At 51.1% G+C, this 18113-nt stretch overlaps 1 protein-coding gene across 5 annotated transcripts in view; it reads left to right on the plus strand.

Annotated features, from left to right (window-relative positions):
* LOC123768642 (KH domain-containing, RNA-binding, signal transduction-associated protein 3) overlaps window positions 1-18113 on the plus strand; it is a 632375-nt gene that overhangs the window by 460854 nt on the left and 153408 nt on the right. The window lies entirely within an intron of this gene.

Consider the following 18113-nt stretch of genomic DNA (forward strand, 5'->3'; position numbering starts at 1 on the left):
TCTAATTACTTGAAATTTTTTATACGACTTCTCGCAGATTTTCCTGTCGTTTTCTGATAGCTTGTTGTCTTCTTTCTTTAGCGTTAATCTTGGTCGTTGAAATTAAGTCATCTTCTAATATAGTTGTGCAACACGCTGGGTACATTATCTTCAACAATAAGTATGCTTTTCTGGTTGATATCAAATTTTGGTTCATTAATGTTTAGCCCTCCTACCCGCTTTCCTATTATTCTTTCATTATTTTGTTCTCTTAATTTCTTTCAGCCGTTCCTATATATTTTTTGGCATGTCTTCCTATCCTCTCGTGATTTTTTATCTTCCTATCCGAGCATGATTTTTTTATCCGAATTCTGACTCTCTGCACCTATTTTCAGTTTCAAATTACGACTTTTTATACCGAAAATATGCCAATTACTGAAAACGGCGATGGGTCATATTTTGCCCAAACCCCCCTGCAGTTTTCAAAATGTCTGAAATGTCGGAAATTTGACTCCTGAGCGTGATTTTTGAGCCGAATTCTGACTCTCTGCACCTATTTTCAGTTTCAAATTACGACGTTTCATACCGAAAATATGCCAATTACTGAAAACGGCGATGGGTCATATTTTGCCCAAACCCCCCTGCAGTTTTCAAAATGTCTGAAATGTCGGAAATTTGACTCCTGAGCGTGATTTTTGAGCCGAATTCTGACTCTCTGCACCTATTTTCAGTTTCAAATTACGACGTTTCATACCGAAAATATGCCAATTACTGAAAACGGCGATGGGTCATATTTTGCCCAAACCCCCCTGCAGTTTTTAAAATGTCTGAAATGTCGGAAATTTGACTCCTGAGCGTGATTTTTGAGCCGAATTCTGACTCTCTGCACCTATTTTCAGTTTCAAATTACGACGTTTCATACCGAAAATATGCCAATTACTGTAAACGGCGATGGGTCATATTTTGCCCAAACCCCCCTGCAGTTTTCAAAATGTCTGAAATGTCGGAAATTTGACTCCTGAGCGTGATTTTTGAGCCGAATTCTGACTCTCTGCACCTATTTTCAGTTTCAAATTACGACGTTTCATACCGAAAATATGCCAATTACTGAAAACGGCGATGGGTCATATTTTGCCCAAACCCCCCTGCAGTTTTCAAAATGTCTGAAATGTCGGAAATTTGACTCCTGAGCGTGATTTTTGAGCCGAATTCTGACTCTCTGCACCTATTTTCAGTTTCAAGTTACGACGTTTCATACCGAAAATATGCCAATTACTGTAAACGGCGATGGGTCATATTTTGCCCAAACACCCCTGCAGTTTTCAAAATGTCTGAAATGTAGGAAATTTGACTCCTGAGCGTGATTTTTTATTCGAATTCTGACTCTCTGCACCTATTTTCAGTTTCATATTACGACTTTTTATACCGAAAATATGCCAATTACTGAAAACAGCGATGGGTCATATTTTGCCCAAACCCCCCTGCAGTTTTCAAAATGTCTGAAATGTCGGAAATTTGACTCCTGAGCTTGATTTTTGAGCCGAATTCTGACTCTCTGCACCTATTTTCAGTTTCAAATTACGACTTTTTATACCGAAAATATGCCAATTACTGAAAACGGCGATGGGTCATATTTTGCCCAAACCCCCCTGCAGTTTTCAAAATGTCTGAAATGTCGGAAATTTGACTCCTGAGCGTGATTTTTGAGCCGAATTCTGACTCTCTGCATCTATTTTCAGTTTCAAATTACGAATTTTTATACCGAAAATATGCCAATTACTGAAAACGGCGATGGGTCATATTTTGCCCAAACCCCCCTGCAGTTTTCAAAATGTCTGAAATGTCGGAAATTTGACTCCTGAGCGTGATTTTTTATCCGAATTCTGACTCTCTGCACCTATTTTCAGTTTCAAATTACGACGTTTCATACCGAAAATATGCTAATTACTGAAAACGGCGATGGGTCATATTTTGCCCAAACCCCCCTGCAGTTTTTAAAATGTGTGAAATGTCGGAAATTTGACTCCTGAGCGTGATTTTTGAGCCGAATTCTCACTCTCTGCACCTATTTTCAGTTTCAAATTACGACGTTTCATACCGAAAATATGCCAATTACTGTAAACGGCGATGGGTCATATTTTGCCCAAACACCCCTGCAGTTTTCAAAATGTCTGAAATGTCGGAAATTTGACTCCTGAGCGTGATTTTTTATTCGAATTCTGACTCTCTGCACCTATTTTCAGTTTCAAATTACGACTTTTTATACCGAAAATATGTCAATTACTGAAAACGGCGATGGGTCATATTTTGCCCAAACCCCCCTGCAGTTTTCAAAATGTCTGAAATGTTGGAAATTTGACTCCTGAGCGTGATTTTTGAGCCGAATTCTGACTCTCTGCACCTATTTTCAGTTTCAAATTACGACGTTTCATACCGAAAATATGCCAATTACTGAAAACGGCGATGAGTCATATTTTGCCCAAACCCCCTGCAGTTTTTAAAATGTCTGAAATGTCGGAAATTTGACTCCTGAGCGTGATTTTTGAGCCGAATTCTGACTCTCTGCATCTCTTTTCAGTTTCAAATTACGAATTTTTATACCGAAAATATGCCAATTACTGAAAACGGCGATGGATCATATTTTGCCCAAACCCCCCTGCAGTTTTCAAAATGTCTGAAATGTCGGAAATTTGACTCCTGAGCGTGATTTTTTATCCGAATTCTGACTCTCTGCACCTATTTTCAGTTTCAAATTACGATGTTTCATACCGAAAATATGCTAATTACTGAAAACGGCGATGGGTCATATTTTGCCCAAACCCCCCTGCAGTTTTCAAAATGTCTGAAATGTCGGAAATTTGACTCCTGAGCGTGATTTTTTATCCGAATTCTGACTCTCTGCACCTATTTTCAGTTTCAAATTACGACGTTTCCTACCGAAAATATGCTAATTACTGAAAACGGCGATGGGTCATATTTTGCCCAAACCCCCCTGCAGTTTTTAAAATGTCTGAAATGTCGGAAATTTGACTCCTGAGCGTGATCTTTGAGCCGAATCTGACTCTCTGCACCTATTTTCAGTTTCAAATTACGATGTTTCATACCGAAAATATGCCAATTACTGTAAAGGCGATGGGTCATATTTTGCCCAAACCCCCCTGCAGTTTTCAAAATGTCTAAAATGTCGGAAATTTGACTCCTGATCGTGATTTTTTATCCGAATTCTGACTCTCTGCACCTATTTTCAGTTTCAAATTACGACTTTTTATACCGAAAATATGCCAATTACTGAAAACAGCGATTGATCATATTTTGCCTAAACCCCACTGCAGTTTTCAAAATGTCTGAAATGTCGGAAATTTGACTCCTGAGCGTGATTTTTGAGCCGAATTCTGACTCTCTGCACCTATTTTCAGTTTTAAATTACGACGTTTCATACCGAAAATATGCCAATTACTGTAAATGGCGATGCGTCATATTTAGCCCAAACCCCTCTGCAGTTTTCAAAATGTCTGAAATGTCGGAAATTTGACTCCTGAGCGTGATTTTTGAGCCGAATTCTGACTCTCTGCACCAATTTTCAGTTTCAAATTACGACTTTTTATACCGAAAATATGCCAATTACTGAAAACGGCGATGGGTCATATTTTGCCCAAACCCCCCTGCAGTTTTCAAAATGTCTGAAATGTCGGAAATTTGACTCCTGAGCGTGATTTTTGAGCCGAATTCTGACTCTCTGCACCTATTTTGTTAATAGGACACCATAATTGCACCGTAATTTGTTAATATTGAATATCAAAGCAATTAGAGCAATATTTAACGTGATACAGCCATCCAAAGTATGCAACAAATCATGTTCTTTTCTCAAGATAAAAATCGCGCGAATTTCGCCGCTACCTGCCAAAAACCAGGCGATTTTCGCCGCTAGCGGCCAAAAACCATGCGATTTTCGCAGCTGGCGGGCAAAAATCGCGATTTTCGCCGCTACCGGCCAAAAACCGCGCTATTTTCGACGCTAGCGGCCAGAAACCATGCGATTTTTGCAGCTGGCGGGAAAAAATCGCGCGAATTTCGCCACTACCTGCCAAAAATCGAAAGATTTTCGCCGTTAGCGGCCAAAAACCATGCGATTTTCGCAGCTGGCGGGCAAAAATCGCGATTTTCGCCGCTACCGGCCAAAAACCGTGCGATTTTCGCCGCTAGCGGCCAAAATCGGGCGATTTTTGCCGCTAACGGCCAAAACCCGCGCTATTTTCGACGCTAGCGGCTAGAAACCATGCGATTTTCGCCGTTAGCGGCCAAAAACCATGCGATTTTCGCAGCTGGCGGGCAAAAATCGCGAATTTCGCCGCTACCTGCCAAAAATCGACCGATTTTCGCCGCTAGCGGCCAAAAAAGGGGCTATTTTCGCCGCTAGCGGCCAAAAATCGTGCGATTTTCGCAGCTAGCGGGCAAAAATTGCGATTTTCGCCGCTACCGGCCAAAAATAGCGCGATTTTCGCCGCTAGCGGCCAAAAACCGTGCGATTTTCGCCGCTGGCGGGCAAAAATCGCGATTTTCCCCGCTACCGGCCAAAAATAGCGCCATTTTCGCCGCTTGCGACCAGAAACTATGCGATTTTTGCAGCTGGCGGGCAAAAATAGCGCGATTTTCGCCGCTACCGGCCAAAAATCGCGCGATTTTCGCCGCTACCGGCCAAAAATAGCGCGATTTTCGCCACTAGCGGCCAAAAACCGTGCGATTTTCGCAGCTGGCGGGGAAAAATCGCGATTTTCGCCGCTACCGGCTAAAAATAGCGCGATTTTCGCCGGTAGCGGCCAAAAACCGTGCGAATTTCGCCCCTGGCGGCGAAAAATCGCGCGATTTTCGCCGCTAGCGGCCAGAAACTGCGATTTTTGCAGCTGGCGGGTAAAAATCCCACGAATTTCGCCGCTACCTGAAAAAAACCGCGCGATTTTCGCAGCTGGCGGGCAAAAATCGCGATTTTCGCCGCTACCGGCCAAAAATAGCGCGATTTTCGCCGCTAGCGGGCAAAAACCGTGCGATTTTCGCAGCTGGCGGGCAAAAATCGCGATTTTCGCCGCTACCGGCCAAAAATCGCGCGATTTTCGCCGCTAGCGGCCAGAAACTGCAATTTTTGCAGCTGGCGGGTAAAAATCGCGCGAATTTCGCCGCTACCTGCCAAAAACCAGGCGATTTTCGCCGCTAGCGGCCAAAAACCATGCGATTTTCGCAGCTGGTGGGCAAAAATCGCGATTTTCGCCGCTACCGGCTAAAAATAGCGCGATTTTCGCCGGTAGCGGCCAAAAACCGTGCGAATTTCGCCCCTGGCGGCGAAAAATCGCGCGATTTTCGCCGCTAGCGGCCAGAAACTGCGATTTTTGCAGCTGGCGGGTAAAAATCCCACGAATTTCGCCGCTACCTGAAAAAAACCGCTCGATTTTCGCAGCTGGCGGGCAAAAATCGCGATTTTCGCCGCTACCGGCCAAAAATAGCGCGATTTTCGCCGCTAGCGGGCAAAAACCGTGCGATTTTCGCAGCTGGCGGGCAAAAATCGCGATTTTCGCCGCTACCGGCCAAAAATCGCGCGATTTTCGCCGCTAGCGGCCAGAAACTGCAATTTTTGCAGCTGGCGGGTAAAAATCGCGCGAATTTCGCCGCTACCTGCCAAAAACCAGGCGATTTTCGCCGCTAGCGGCCAAAAACCATGCGATTTTCGCAGCTGGCGGGCAAAAATCGCGATTTTCGCCGCTACCTGCCAAAAACCGCGCTATTTTCGACGCTAGCGGCCAGAAACCATGCGATTTTTGCAGCTGGCGGGAAAAAATCGCGCGAATTTCGCCGCTACCTGCCAAAAATCGACCGATTTTCGCCGTTAGCGGCCAAAAAAGGGGCTATTTTCGCCGCTAGCGGCCAAAAATGGGGCGATTTTCGCCGCTAGCGGCCAAAAATCGTGCGATTTTCGCAGCTGGCGGGCAAAAATTGCGATTTTCGCCGCTACCGGCCAAAAATAGCGCGATTTTCGCCGCTAGCGGCAAAAAACCGTGCGATTTTCGCAGCTGGTGGGCAAAAATCGCGATTTTCCCCGCTACCGGCCAAAAATAGCGCGATTTTCGCCGCTTGCGACCAGAAACTATGCGATTTTTGCAGCTGGCGGGCAAAAATAGCGCGATTTTTGCCGCTACTGGCCAAAAATCGTGCGATTTTCGCCGCTACAGGCCAAAAATAGCGCGATTTTCGCCGCTAGCGGCCAAAAACCGTGCGATTTTCGCAGCTGGCGGGGTAAAATCGCGATTTTCGCCGCTACCGGCTTAAAATAGCGCGATTTTCGCCGGTAGCGGCCAAAAACCGTGCGAATTTCGCCCCTAGAGGCGAAAAATCGCGCGATTTTCGCCGCTAGCGGCCAGAAACTGCGATTTTTGCAACTGGCGGGTAAAAATCCCACGAATTTCGCCGCTACCTGCCAAAAACCGCGCGATTTTCGCAGCTGGCGGGCAAAAATCGCGATTTTCGCCGCTACCGGCCAAAAATAGCGCGATTTTCGCCGCTAGCGGGCAAAAACCGTGCGATTTTCGCAGCTGGCGGGCAAAAATCGCGATTCTCGCCGCTACCGGCCAAAAATCGCGCGATTTTCGCCGCTAGCGGCCAGAAACTGCAATTTTTGCAGCTGGCGGGTAAAAATCGCGCGAATTTCGCCGCTACCTGCCAAAAACCAGGCGATTTTCGCCGCTAGCGGCCAAAAACCATGCGATTTTCGCAGCTGGCGGGCAAAAATCGCGATTTTCGCCGCTACCTGCCAAAAACCGCGCTATTTTCGAGGCTAGCGGCCAGAAACCATGCGATTTTTGCAGCTGGCGGGAAAAAATCGCGCGAATTTCGCCGCTACCTGCTAAAAATCGACCGATTTTCGCCGTTAGCGGCCAAAAAAGGGGCTATTTTCTCCGCTAGCGGCCAAAAATGGGGCGATTTTCGCCGCTAGCGGCCAAAAATCGTGCGATTTTCGCAGCTGGCGGGCAAAAATTGCGATTTTCGCCGCTACCGGCCAAAAATAGCGCGATTTTCGCCGCTAGCGGCAAAAAACCGTGCGATTTTCGCAGCTGGCGGGCAAAAATCGCGATTTTCCCCGCTACCGACCAAAAATAGCGCGATTTTCGCCGCTTGCGACCAGAAACTATGCGATTTTTGCAGCTGGCGGGCAAAAATAGCGCGATTTTCGCCGCTACCGGCCAAAAATCGCGCGATTTTCGCAGCTATAGGCCAAAAATAGCGCGATTTTCGCCGCTAGCGGCCAAAAACCGTGCGATTTTCGCAGCTGGCGGGGTAAAATCGCGATTTTCGCCGCTACCGGCTTAAAATAGCGCGATTTTCGCCGGTAGCGGCCAAAAACCGTGCTAATTTCGCCCCTGGCGGCGAAAAATCGCGCGATTTTCGCCGCTAGCGGCCAGAAACTGCGATTTTTGCAGCTGGCGGGTAAAAATCCCGCGAATTTTCGCTTAAAATAGCGCGATTTTCGCCGGTAGCGGCGAAAAACCGCGCGATTTTCGCAGCTGGCGGGCAAAAATCGCGATTTTCGCCGCTACCGGCCAAAAATAGCGCGATTTTCGCCGCTAGCGGGCAAAAACCGTGCGGTTTTCGCAGCTGGCGGGCAAAAATCGCGATTTTCGCCGCTACCGGCCAAAAATAGCGCGATTTTCGCCGGTAGCGGCCAAAAACCGTGCGATTTTCGCCGCTAGCGGCCAGAAACTGCAATTTTTGCAGCTGGCAGGCAAAAATCGCGCGAATTTCGCCGCTACCTGCCAAAAACCGCGCGATTTTCGCCGCTAGCGGCCAAAAACCATGCGATTTTCGCAGCTGGCGGGCAAAAATCGCGATTTTCGCCGCTACCGGCCAAAAATAGCGCTATTTTCGCCGCTAGCGGCCAAAACGCGTGCGAATTTCGCCGCTAGCGGCCAAAATCGGGCGATTTTTGCCGCTAACGACCAAAAACCGCGCTATTTTCGACGCTAGCGGCCAGAAACCATGCGATTTTTGCAGCTAGCGGGCAAAAATCGCGCGAATTTCGCCGCTACCTGCCAAAAATCGACCGATTTTCGCCGCAAGCGGCCAAAAAAGGGGCTATTTTCGCCGCTAGCGGCCTAAAATGGGGCGATTTTTGCCGCTACCGGCCAAAAATAGCGCGATTTTCGCCGCTAGGGGCCAAAAACCGTGCGATTTTCGCCGCTACCGGCCAAAAATCGGGCGATTTTCACCGCAAGCGGCCCAAAACTATGTGATTTTCGCCGCTGGCGGGCAAAAATCGCGATTTTCCCCGCTACCGGCCAAAAATAGCGCGATTTTCGCCGCTAGCGACCAGAAACTATGCGATTTTTGCAGCTGGCTGGCAAAAATAGCGCGATTTTCGCCGCTACCGGCCAAAAATAGCGCGATTTTCGCCGCTAGCGGGCAAAAACCGTGCGAATTTCGCCGCTAGCGGCGAAAAATCGCGCGATTTTCGCCGCTAGCGGCCAGAAACTGCGATTTTTGCAGCTGGTGGGTAAAAATCGCACGAATTTCGCCGCTACCTGCCAAAAACCGCGCGATTTCGCAGCTGGCGGGCAAAAATAGCGCGATTTTCGCCGCTACCGGCCAAAAACCGCGCGATTTTCGCCGCTAGCGGCCAAAAACCATGCGATTTTCGCAGCTGGCGGGCAAAAATCGCGATTTTCGCCGCTACCGGCTAAAAACCGCGCTATTTTCGACGCTAGCGGCCAGAAACCATGCGATTTTTGCAGCTGGCTGGAAAAAATCGCGCGAATTTCGCCGCTACCTGCCAAAAATCGACCGATTTTCGCCGTTAGCGGCCAAAAACCATGCGATTTTCGCAGCTGGCGGGTAAAAATCGCGATTTTCGCCGCTAGCGGCCAAAAAAGGGGCTATTTTCGCCGCTAGCGGCAAAAAATCGTGCGATTTTCGCAGCTGGCGGGCAAAAATTGCGATTTTCGCCGCTACCGGCCAAAAATAGCGCGATTTTCGGCGCTAGCGGCCAAAAACCGTGCGATTCTCGCCGCTGGCGGGCAAAAATCGCGATTTTCCCCGCTACCGGCCAAAAATAGCGCCATTTTCGCCGCTTGCGACCAGAAACTATGCGATTTTTGCAGCTGGCGGGCAAAAATCGCGATTTTCGCCGCTACCGGATAAAAATCGCGCGATTTTCGCCGCTACCGGCTAAAAATAGCGCGATTTTCGCCGCTAGCAGCCAAAAATCGTGCGATTTTCGCAGCTGGCGGGGAAAAATCGCGATTTTCGCCGCTAGCGGCCAGAAACTGCGATTTTTGCAGCTGGCGGGTAAAAATCCCACGAATTTCGCCGCTACCTGCCAAAAACCGCGCGATTTTCGCAGCTGGCGGGCAAAAATCGCGATTTTCGCCGCTACCGGCCAAAAATAGCGCGATTTTCGCCGCTAGCGGGCAAAAACCGTGCGATTTTCGCAGCTGGAGGGCAAAAATCGCGATTTTCGCCGCTACCGGCCAAAAATCGCGCGATTTTCGCCGCTACCGGCCAAAAATCGCGCGATTTTCGCCGCTAGCGGCCAGAAACTGCAATTTTTGCAGCTGGTGGGTAAAAATCGCGCGAATTTCGCCGCTACCTGCCAAAAACCAGGCGATTTTCGCCGCTAGCGGCCAAAAACCATGCGATTTTCGCAGCTGGCGGGCAAAAATCGCGATTTTCGCCGCTACCGGCCAAAAACCGCGCTATTTTCGACGCTAGCGGCCAGAAATAATGCGATTTTCGCAGCTGGCGGGCAAAAATCGCGCGAATTTCGCCGCTACCTGCCAAAAATCGACCGATTTTCGCCGTTAGCGGCCAAAAAAGGGGCTATTTTCGCCGCTAGCGGCCAAAAATGGGGCGATTTTCGCCGCTAGCGGCCAAAAATCGTGCGATTTTCGCAGCTGGCGGGCAAAAATTGCTATTTTCGCTGCTACCGGCCAAAAATAGCGCGATTTTCGCCGCTAGCGGCAAAAATCCGTGCGATTTTCGCAGCTGGCGGGCAAAAATCGCGATTTTCCCCGCTACCGGCCAAAAATAGCGCGATTTTCGCCGCTTGCGACCAGAAACTATGCGATTTTTGCAGCTGGCGGGCAAAAATAGTGCGATTTTCGCCGCTACTGGCCAAAAATAGCGCGATTTTCGCAGCTGGCGGGGTAAAATCGCGATTTTCGCCGCTACCGGCTTAAAATAGCGCGATTTTCGCCGGTAGCGGCCAAAAACCGTGCGAATTTCGCCCCTGGCGGCGAAAAATCGCGCGATTTTCGCCGCTACAGGCCAAAAATAGCGCGATTTTCGCCGCTAGCGGGCAAAAACCGTGCGATTTTCGCAGCTGGCGGGCAAAAATCGCGATTTTCGCCGCTACCGGCCAAAAATAGCGCTATTTTCGACGCTAGCGGCCAAAACGCGTGCGAATTTCGCCGCTAGCGGCGAAAAATCGCGCGATTTTCGCCGCTAGCGGCCAGAAACTGCAATTTTTGCAGCTGGCGGGTAAAAATCGCGCGAATTTCCCCGTTACCTGCCAAAAACCGCGCGATTTTCGCCGCTAGCGGCCAAAAACCATGCGATTTTCGCAGCTGGCAGGCAAAAATCGCGATTTTCGCCGCTACCGGCCAAAAATAGCGCGATTTTCGCCGCTAGCGGCCAAAAACCGTGCGATTTTCGCCGCTAGCGGCCAAAATCGGGCGATTTTTGCCGCTAACGGCCAAAAACCGCGCTATTTTCGACGCTAGCGGCCAGAAACCATGCGATTTTTGCAGCTGGCGGGCAAAAATAGCGCGATTTTCGCCGCTACCGGCCAAAAACCGGGCGATTTTCGCCGCTCCCGGCCAAAAATAGCGCGATTTTCGCCGCTAGCGGGCAAAAACCGTGCGAATTTCGCCGCTAGCGGCGAAAAATCGCGCGATTTTCGCCGCTAGCGGCCAGAAACTGCGATTTTTGCAGCTGGTGGGTAAAAATCGCACGAATTTCGCCTCTACCTGCCAAAAACCGCGCGATTTCGCAGCTGGCGGGCAAAAATAGCGCGATTTTCGCCGCTACCGGCCAAAAACCGCGCAATTTTCGCCGCTAGCGGCCAAAAACCATGCGATTTTCGCAGCTGGCGGGCAAAAATCGCGATTTTCGCCGCTACCGGCCAAAAACCGCGCTATTTTCAACGCTAGCGGCCAGAAACCATGCGATTTTCGCAGCTGGCGGGCAAAAATCGCGATTTTCGCCGCTAGCGGCCAAAAAAGGGGCTATTTTCGCCGCTACCGGCCAAAAATCGTGCGATTTTCGCAGCTGGCGGGCAAAAATTGCGATTTTCGCCGCTACCGGCCAAAAATAGCGCGATTTTCGCCGCTAGCGGCCAGAAACTGCGATTTTTGCAGCTGGCGGGTAAAAATCCCACGAATTTCGCCGCTACCTGCCAAAAACCGCGCGATTTTCGCAGCTGGCGGGCAAAAATCGCGATTTTCGAAGCTACCGGCCAAAAATAGCGCGATTTTCGCCGCTAGCGGGCAAAAACCGTGCGAATTTCGCAGCTGGAGGGCAAAAATCGCGATTTTCGCCGCTAACGGCCAAAAATCGCGCGATTTTCGCCGCTACCGGCCAAAAATCGCGCGATTTTCGCCGCTAGCGGCCAGAAACTGCAATTTTTGCAGCTGGCGGGTAAAAATCGCGCGAATTTCGCCGCTACCTGCCAAAAACCAGGCGATTTTCGCCGCTAGCGGCCAAAAACCATGCGATTTTCGCAGCTGGCGGGCAAAAATCGCGATTTTCGCCGCTACCGGCCAAAAACCGCGCTATTTTCGACGCTAGCGGCCAGAAACCATGCGATTTTTGCAGCTGGCGGGCAAAAATCGCGCGAATTTCGCAGCTACCTGCCAAAAATCGACCGATTTTCGCCGTTAGCGGCCAAAAAAGGGGCTATTTTCGCCGCTAGCGGCCAAAAATGGGGCGATTTTCGCCGCTAGCGGCCAAAAATCGTGCGATTTTCGCAGCTGGCGGGCAAAAATTGCGATTTTCGCCGCTACCGGCCAAAAATAGCGCGATTTTCGCCGCTAGCGGCAAAAAACCGTGCGATTTTCGCAGCTGGCGGGCAAAAATCGCGATTTTCCCCGCTACCGGCCAAAAATAGCGCGATTTTCGTCGCTTGCGACCAGAAACTATGCGATTTTTGCAGCTGGCGGGCAAAAATAGTGCGATTTTCGCCGCAACTGGCCAAAAATAGCGCGATTTTCGCAGCTGGCGGGGTAAAATCGCGATTTTCGCCGCTACCGGCTTAAAATAGCGCGATTTTCGCCGGTAGCGGCCAAAAACCGTGCGAATTTCGCCCCTGGCGGCGAAAAATCGCGCGATTTTCGCCGCTACAGGCCAAAAATAGCGCGATTTTCGCCGCTAGCGGGCAAAAACCGTGCGATTTTCGCAGCTGGCGGGCAAAAATCGCGATTTTCGCCGCTACCGGCCAAAAATAGCGCTATTTTCGACGCTAGCGGCCAAAACGCGTGCGAATTTCGCCGCTAGCGGCGAAAAATCGCGCGATTTTCGCCGCTAGCGGCCAGAAACTGCAATTTTTGCAGCTGGCGGGTAAAAATCGCGCGAATTTCCCCGCTACCTGCCAAAAACCGCGCGATTTTCGCCGCTAGCGGCCAAAAACCATGTGATTTTCGCAGCTGGCAGGCAAAAATCGCGATTTTCGCCGCTACCGGCCAAAAATAGCGCGATTTTCGCCGCTAGCGGCCAAAAACCGTGCGATTTTCGCCGCTAGCGGCCAAAATCGGGCGATTTTTGCCGCTAACGGCCAAAAACCGCGCTATTTTCGACGCTAGCGGCCAGAAACCATGCGATTTTTGCAGCTAGCGGGCAAAAATCGCGCGAATTTCGCCGCTACCTGCCAAAAATCGACCGATTTTCGCCGCAAGCGGCCAAAAAAGGGGCTATTTTCGCCGCTAGCGGCCTAAAATGGGGCGATTTTTGCCGCTACCGGCAAAAAAAAACCCGCGATTTTCGCCGCTAGCGGCCAAAAACCGTGCGATTTTCGCCGCTACCGGCCAAAAATCGGGCGATTTTCACCGCAAGCGGCCCAAAACTATGTGATTTTCGCCGCTGGCGGGCAAAAATCGCGCGATTTTTGCCGCTACCGGCCAAAAATCGCGCGATTTTCGCCGCTAGCGGCCAGAAACTGCAATTTTTGCAGCTGGCGGGTAAAAATCGCGCGAATTTCGCCGCTACCTGCCAAAAACCAGGCGATTTCGCAGCTGGCGGGCAAAAATTGCGCGATTTTCGCCGCTACCGGCCAAAAACCGCGCGATTTTCGCCGCTAGCGGCCAAAAACCATGCGATTTTCGCAGCTGGCGGGCAAAAATCGCGATTTTCGCCGCTAGCGGCCAAAAAAGGGGCTATTTTCGCCGCTACCGGCCAAAAATCGTGCGATTTTCGCAGCTGGCGGGCAAAAATTGCGATTTTCGCCGCTACCGGCCAAAAATAGCGCGATTTTCGCCGCTAGCGGCCAGAAACTGCGATTTTTGCAGCTGGCGGGTAAAAATCCCACGAATTTCGCCGCTACCTGCCAAAAACCGCGCGATTTTCGCAGCTGGCGGGCAAAAATCGCGATTTTCGCCGCTACCGGCCAAAAATAGCGCGATTTTCGCCGCTAGCGGGCAAAAACCGTGCGATTTTCGCAGCTGGAGGGCAAAAATCGCGATTTTCGCCGCTAACGGCCAAAAATCGCGCGATTTTCGCCGCTACCGGCCAAAAATCGCGCGATTTTCGCCGCTAGCGGCCAGAAACTGCAATTTTTGCAGCTGGCGGGTAAAAATCGCGCGAATTTCGCCGCTACCTGCCAAAAACCAGGCGATTTTCGCCGCTAGCGGCCAAAAACCATGCGATTTTCGCAGCTGGCGGGCAAAAATCGCGATTTTCGCCGCTACCGGCCAAAAACCGCGCTATTTTCGACGCTAGCGGCCAGAAACCATGCGATTTTTGCAGCTGGCGGGCAAAAATCGCGCGAATTTCGCCGCTACCTGCCAAAAATCGACCGATTTTCGCCGTTAGCGGCCAAAAAAGGGGCTATTTTCGCCGCTAGCGGCCAAAAATGGGGCGATTTTCGCCGCTAGCGGCCAAAAATCGTGCGATTTTCGCAGCTGGCGGGCAAAAATTGCGATTTTCGCCGCTACCGGCCAAAAATAGCGCGATTTTCGCCGCTAGCGGCAAAAAACCGTGCGATTTTCGCAGCTGGCGGGCAAAAATCGCGATTTTCCCCGCTACCGGCCAAAAATAGCGCGATTTTCGTCGCTTGCGACCAGAAACTATGCGATTTTTGCAGCTGGCGGGCAAAAATAGTGCGATTTTCGCCGCTACTGGCCAAAAATAGCGCGATTTTCGCAGCTGGCGGGGTAAAATCGCGATTTTCGCCGCTACCGGCTTAAAATAGCGCGATTTTCGCCGGTAGCGGCCAAAAACCGTGCGAATTTCGCCCCTGGCGGCGAAAAATCGCGCGATTTTCGCCGCTACAGGCCAAAAATAGCGCGATTTTCGCCGCTAGCGGGCAAAAACCGTGCGATTTTCGCAGCTGGCGGGCAAAAATCGCGATTTTCGCCGCTACCGGCCAAAAATAGCGCTATTTTCGACGCTAGCGGCCAAAACGCGTGCGAATTTCGCCGCTAGCGGCGAAAAATCGCGCGATTTTCGCCGCTAGCGGCCAGAAACTGCAATTTTTGCAGCTGGCGGGTAAAAATCGCGCGAATTTCCCCGCTACCTGCCAAAAACCGCGCGATTTTCGCCGCTAGCGGCCAAAAACCATGTGATTTTCGCAGCTGGCAGGCAAAAATCGCGATTTTCGCCGCTACCGGCCAAAAATGGCGCGATTTTCGCCGCTAGCGGCCAAAAACCGTGCGATTTTCGCCGCTAGCGGCCAAAATCGGGCGATTTTTGCCGCTAACGGCCAAAAACCGCGCTATTTTGGACGCTAGCGGCCAGAAACCATGCGATTTTTGCAGCTAGCGGGCAAAAATCGCGCGAATTTCGCCGCTACCTGCCAAAAATCGACCGATTTTCGCCGCAAGCGGCCAAAAAAGGGGCTATTTTCGCCGCTAGCGGCCTAAAATGGGGCGATTTTTGCCGCTACCGGCCAAAAATAGCGCGATTTTCGCCGCTAGCGGCCAAAAACCGTGCGATTTTCGCCGCTACCGGCCAAAAATCGGGCGATTTTCACCGCAAGCCGCCCAAAACTATGTGATTTTCGCCGCTGGCGGGCAAAAATCGCGATTTTCCCCGCTACCGGCCAAAAATAGCGCGATTTTTGCCGCTAGCGACCAGAAACTATGCGATTTTTGCAGCTGGCGGGCAAAAATAGCGCGATTTTCGCCGCTACCGGCCAAAAACCGGGCGATTTTCGCCGCTACCGGCCAAAAATAGCGCGATTTTCGCCGCTAGCGGGCAAAAACCGTGCGAATTTCGCCGCTAGCGGCGAAAAATCGCGCGATTTTCGCCGCTAGCGGCCAGAAACTGCGATTTTTGCAGCTGGTGGGTAAAAATCGCACGAATTTCGCCGCTACCTGCCAAAAACCGCGCGATTTCGCAGCTGGCGGGCAAAAATAGCGCGATTTTCGCCGCTACCGGCCAAAAACCGCGTGATTTTCGCCGCTAGCGGCCAAAAACCATGCGATTTTCGCAGCTGGCGGGCAAAAATCGCGATTTTCGCCGCTACCGGCCAAAAACCGCGCTATTTTCGACGCTAGCGGCCAGAAACCATGCGATTTTTGCAGCTGGCTGGAAAAAATCGCGCGAATTTCGCCGCTACCTGCCAAAAATCGACCGATTTTCGCCGTTAGCGGCCAAAAACCATGCGATTTTCGCAGCTGGCGGGCAAAAATCGCGATTTTCGCCGCTAGCGGCCAAAAAAGGGGCTATTTTCGCCGCTACCGGCCAAAAATCGTGCGATTTTCGCAGCTGGCGGGCAAAAATTGCGATTTTCGCCGCTACCGGCCAAAAATAGCGCGATTTTCGCCGCTAGCGGCCAGAAACTGCGATTTTTGCAGCTGGCGGGTAAAAATCCCACGAATTTCGCCGCTACCTGCCAAAAACCGCGCGATTTTCGCAGCTGGCGGGCAAAAATCGCGATTTTCGCCGCTACCGGCCAAAAATAGCGCGATTTTCGCCGCTAGCGGGCAAAAACCGTGCGATTTTCGCAGCTGGAGGGCAAAAATCGCGATTTTCGCCGCTAACGGCCAAAAATCGCGCGATTTTTGCCGCTACCGGCCAAAAATCGCGCGATTTTCGCCGCTAGCGGCCAGAAACTGCAATTTTTGCAGCTGGCGGGTAAAAATCGCGCGAATTTCGCCGCTACCTGCCAAAAACCAGGCGATTTCGCAGCTGGCGGGCAAAAATTGCGCGATTTTCGCCGCTACCGGCCAAAAACCGCGCGATTTTCGCCGCTAGCGGCCAAAAACCATGCGATTTTCGCAGCTGGCGGGCAAAAATCGCGATTTTCGCCGCTACCGGCTAAAAACCGCGCTATTTTCGACGCTAGCGGCCAGAAACCATGCGATTTTTGCAGCTGGCTGGAAAAAATCGCGCGAATTTCGCCGCTACCTGCCAAAAATCGACCGATTTTCGCCGTTAGCGGCCAAAAACCATGCGATTTTCGCAGCTGGCGGGTAAAAATCGCGACTTTCGCCGCTAGCGGCCAAAAAAGGGGCTATTTTCGCCGCTAGCGGCCAAAAATCGTGCGATTTTCGCAGCTGGCGGGCAAAAATTGCGATTTTCGCCGCTACCGGCCAAAAATAGCGCGATTTTCGGCGCTAGCGGCCAAAAACCGTGCGATTCTCGCCGCTGGCGGGCAAAAATCGCGATTTTCCCCGCTACCGGCCAAAAATAGCGCCATTTTCGCCGCTTGCGACCAGAAACTATGCGATTTTTGCAGCTGGCGGGCAAAAATCGCGATTTTCGCCGCTACCGGATAAAAATCGCGCGATTTTCGCCGCTACCGGCTAAAAATAGCGCGATTTTCGCCGCTAGCAGCCAAAAATCGTGCGATTTTCGCAGCTGGCGGGGAAAAATCGCGATTTTCGCCGCTAGCGGCCAGAAACTGCGATTTTTGCAGCTGGCGGGTAAAAATCCCACGAATTTCGCCGCTACCTGCCAAAAACCGCGCGATTTTCGCAGCTGGCGGGCAAAAATCGCGATTTTCGCCGCTACCGGCCAAAAATAGCGCGATTTTCGCCACTAGCGGGCAAAAACCGTGCGATTTTCGCAGCTGGAGGGCAAAAATCGCGATTTTCGCCGCTACCGGCCAAAAATCGCGCGATTTTCGCCGCTACCGGCCAAAAATCGCGCGATTTTCGCCGCTAGCGGCCAGAAACTGCAATTTTTGCAGCTGGCGGGTAAAAATCGCGCGAATTTCGCCGCTACCTGCCAAAAACCAGGCGATTTTCGCCGCTAGCGGCCAAAAACCATGCGATTTTCGCAGCTGGCGGGCAAAAATCGCGATTTTCGCCGCTACCGGCCAAAAACCGCGCTATTTTCGACGCTAGCGGCCAGAAACCATGCGATTTTCGCAGCTGGCGGGCAAAAATCGCGCGAATTTCGCCGCTACCTGCCAAAAATCGACCGATTTTCGCCGTTAGCGGCCAAAAAAGGGGCTATTTTCGCCGCTAGCGGCCAAAAATGGGGCGATTTTCGCCGCTAGCGGCCAAAAATCGTGCGATTTTCGCAGCTGGCGGGCAAAAATTGCTATTTTCGCTGCTACCGGCCAAAAATAGCGCGATTTTCGCCGCTAGCGGCAAAAATCCGTGCGATTTTCGCAGCTGGCGGGCAAAAATCGCGATTTTCCCCGCTACCGGCCAAAAATAGCGCGATTTTCGCCGCTTGCGACCAGAAACTATGCGATTTTTGCAGCTGGCGGGCAAAAATAGTGCGATTTTCGCCGCTACTGGCCAAAAATAGCGCGATTTTCGCAGCTGGCGGGGTAAAATCGCGATTTTCGCCGCTACCGGCTTAAAATAGCGCGATTTTCGCCGGTAGCGGCCAAAAACCGTGCGAATTTCGCCCCTGGCGGCGAAAAATCGCGCGATTTTCGCCGCTACAGGCCAAAAATAGCGCGATTTTCGCCGCTAGCGGGCAAAAACCGT

This window comes from Procambarus clarkii, chromosome 83, assembly GCF_040958095.1.
Source record: "Procambarus clarkii isolate CNS0578487 chromosome 83, FALCON_Pclarkii_2.0, whole genome shotgun sequence".
Lineage (NCBI taxonomy): Eukaryota > Metazoa > Arthropoda > Malacostraca > Decapoda > Cambaridae > Procambarus > Procambarus clarkii.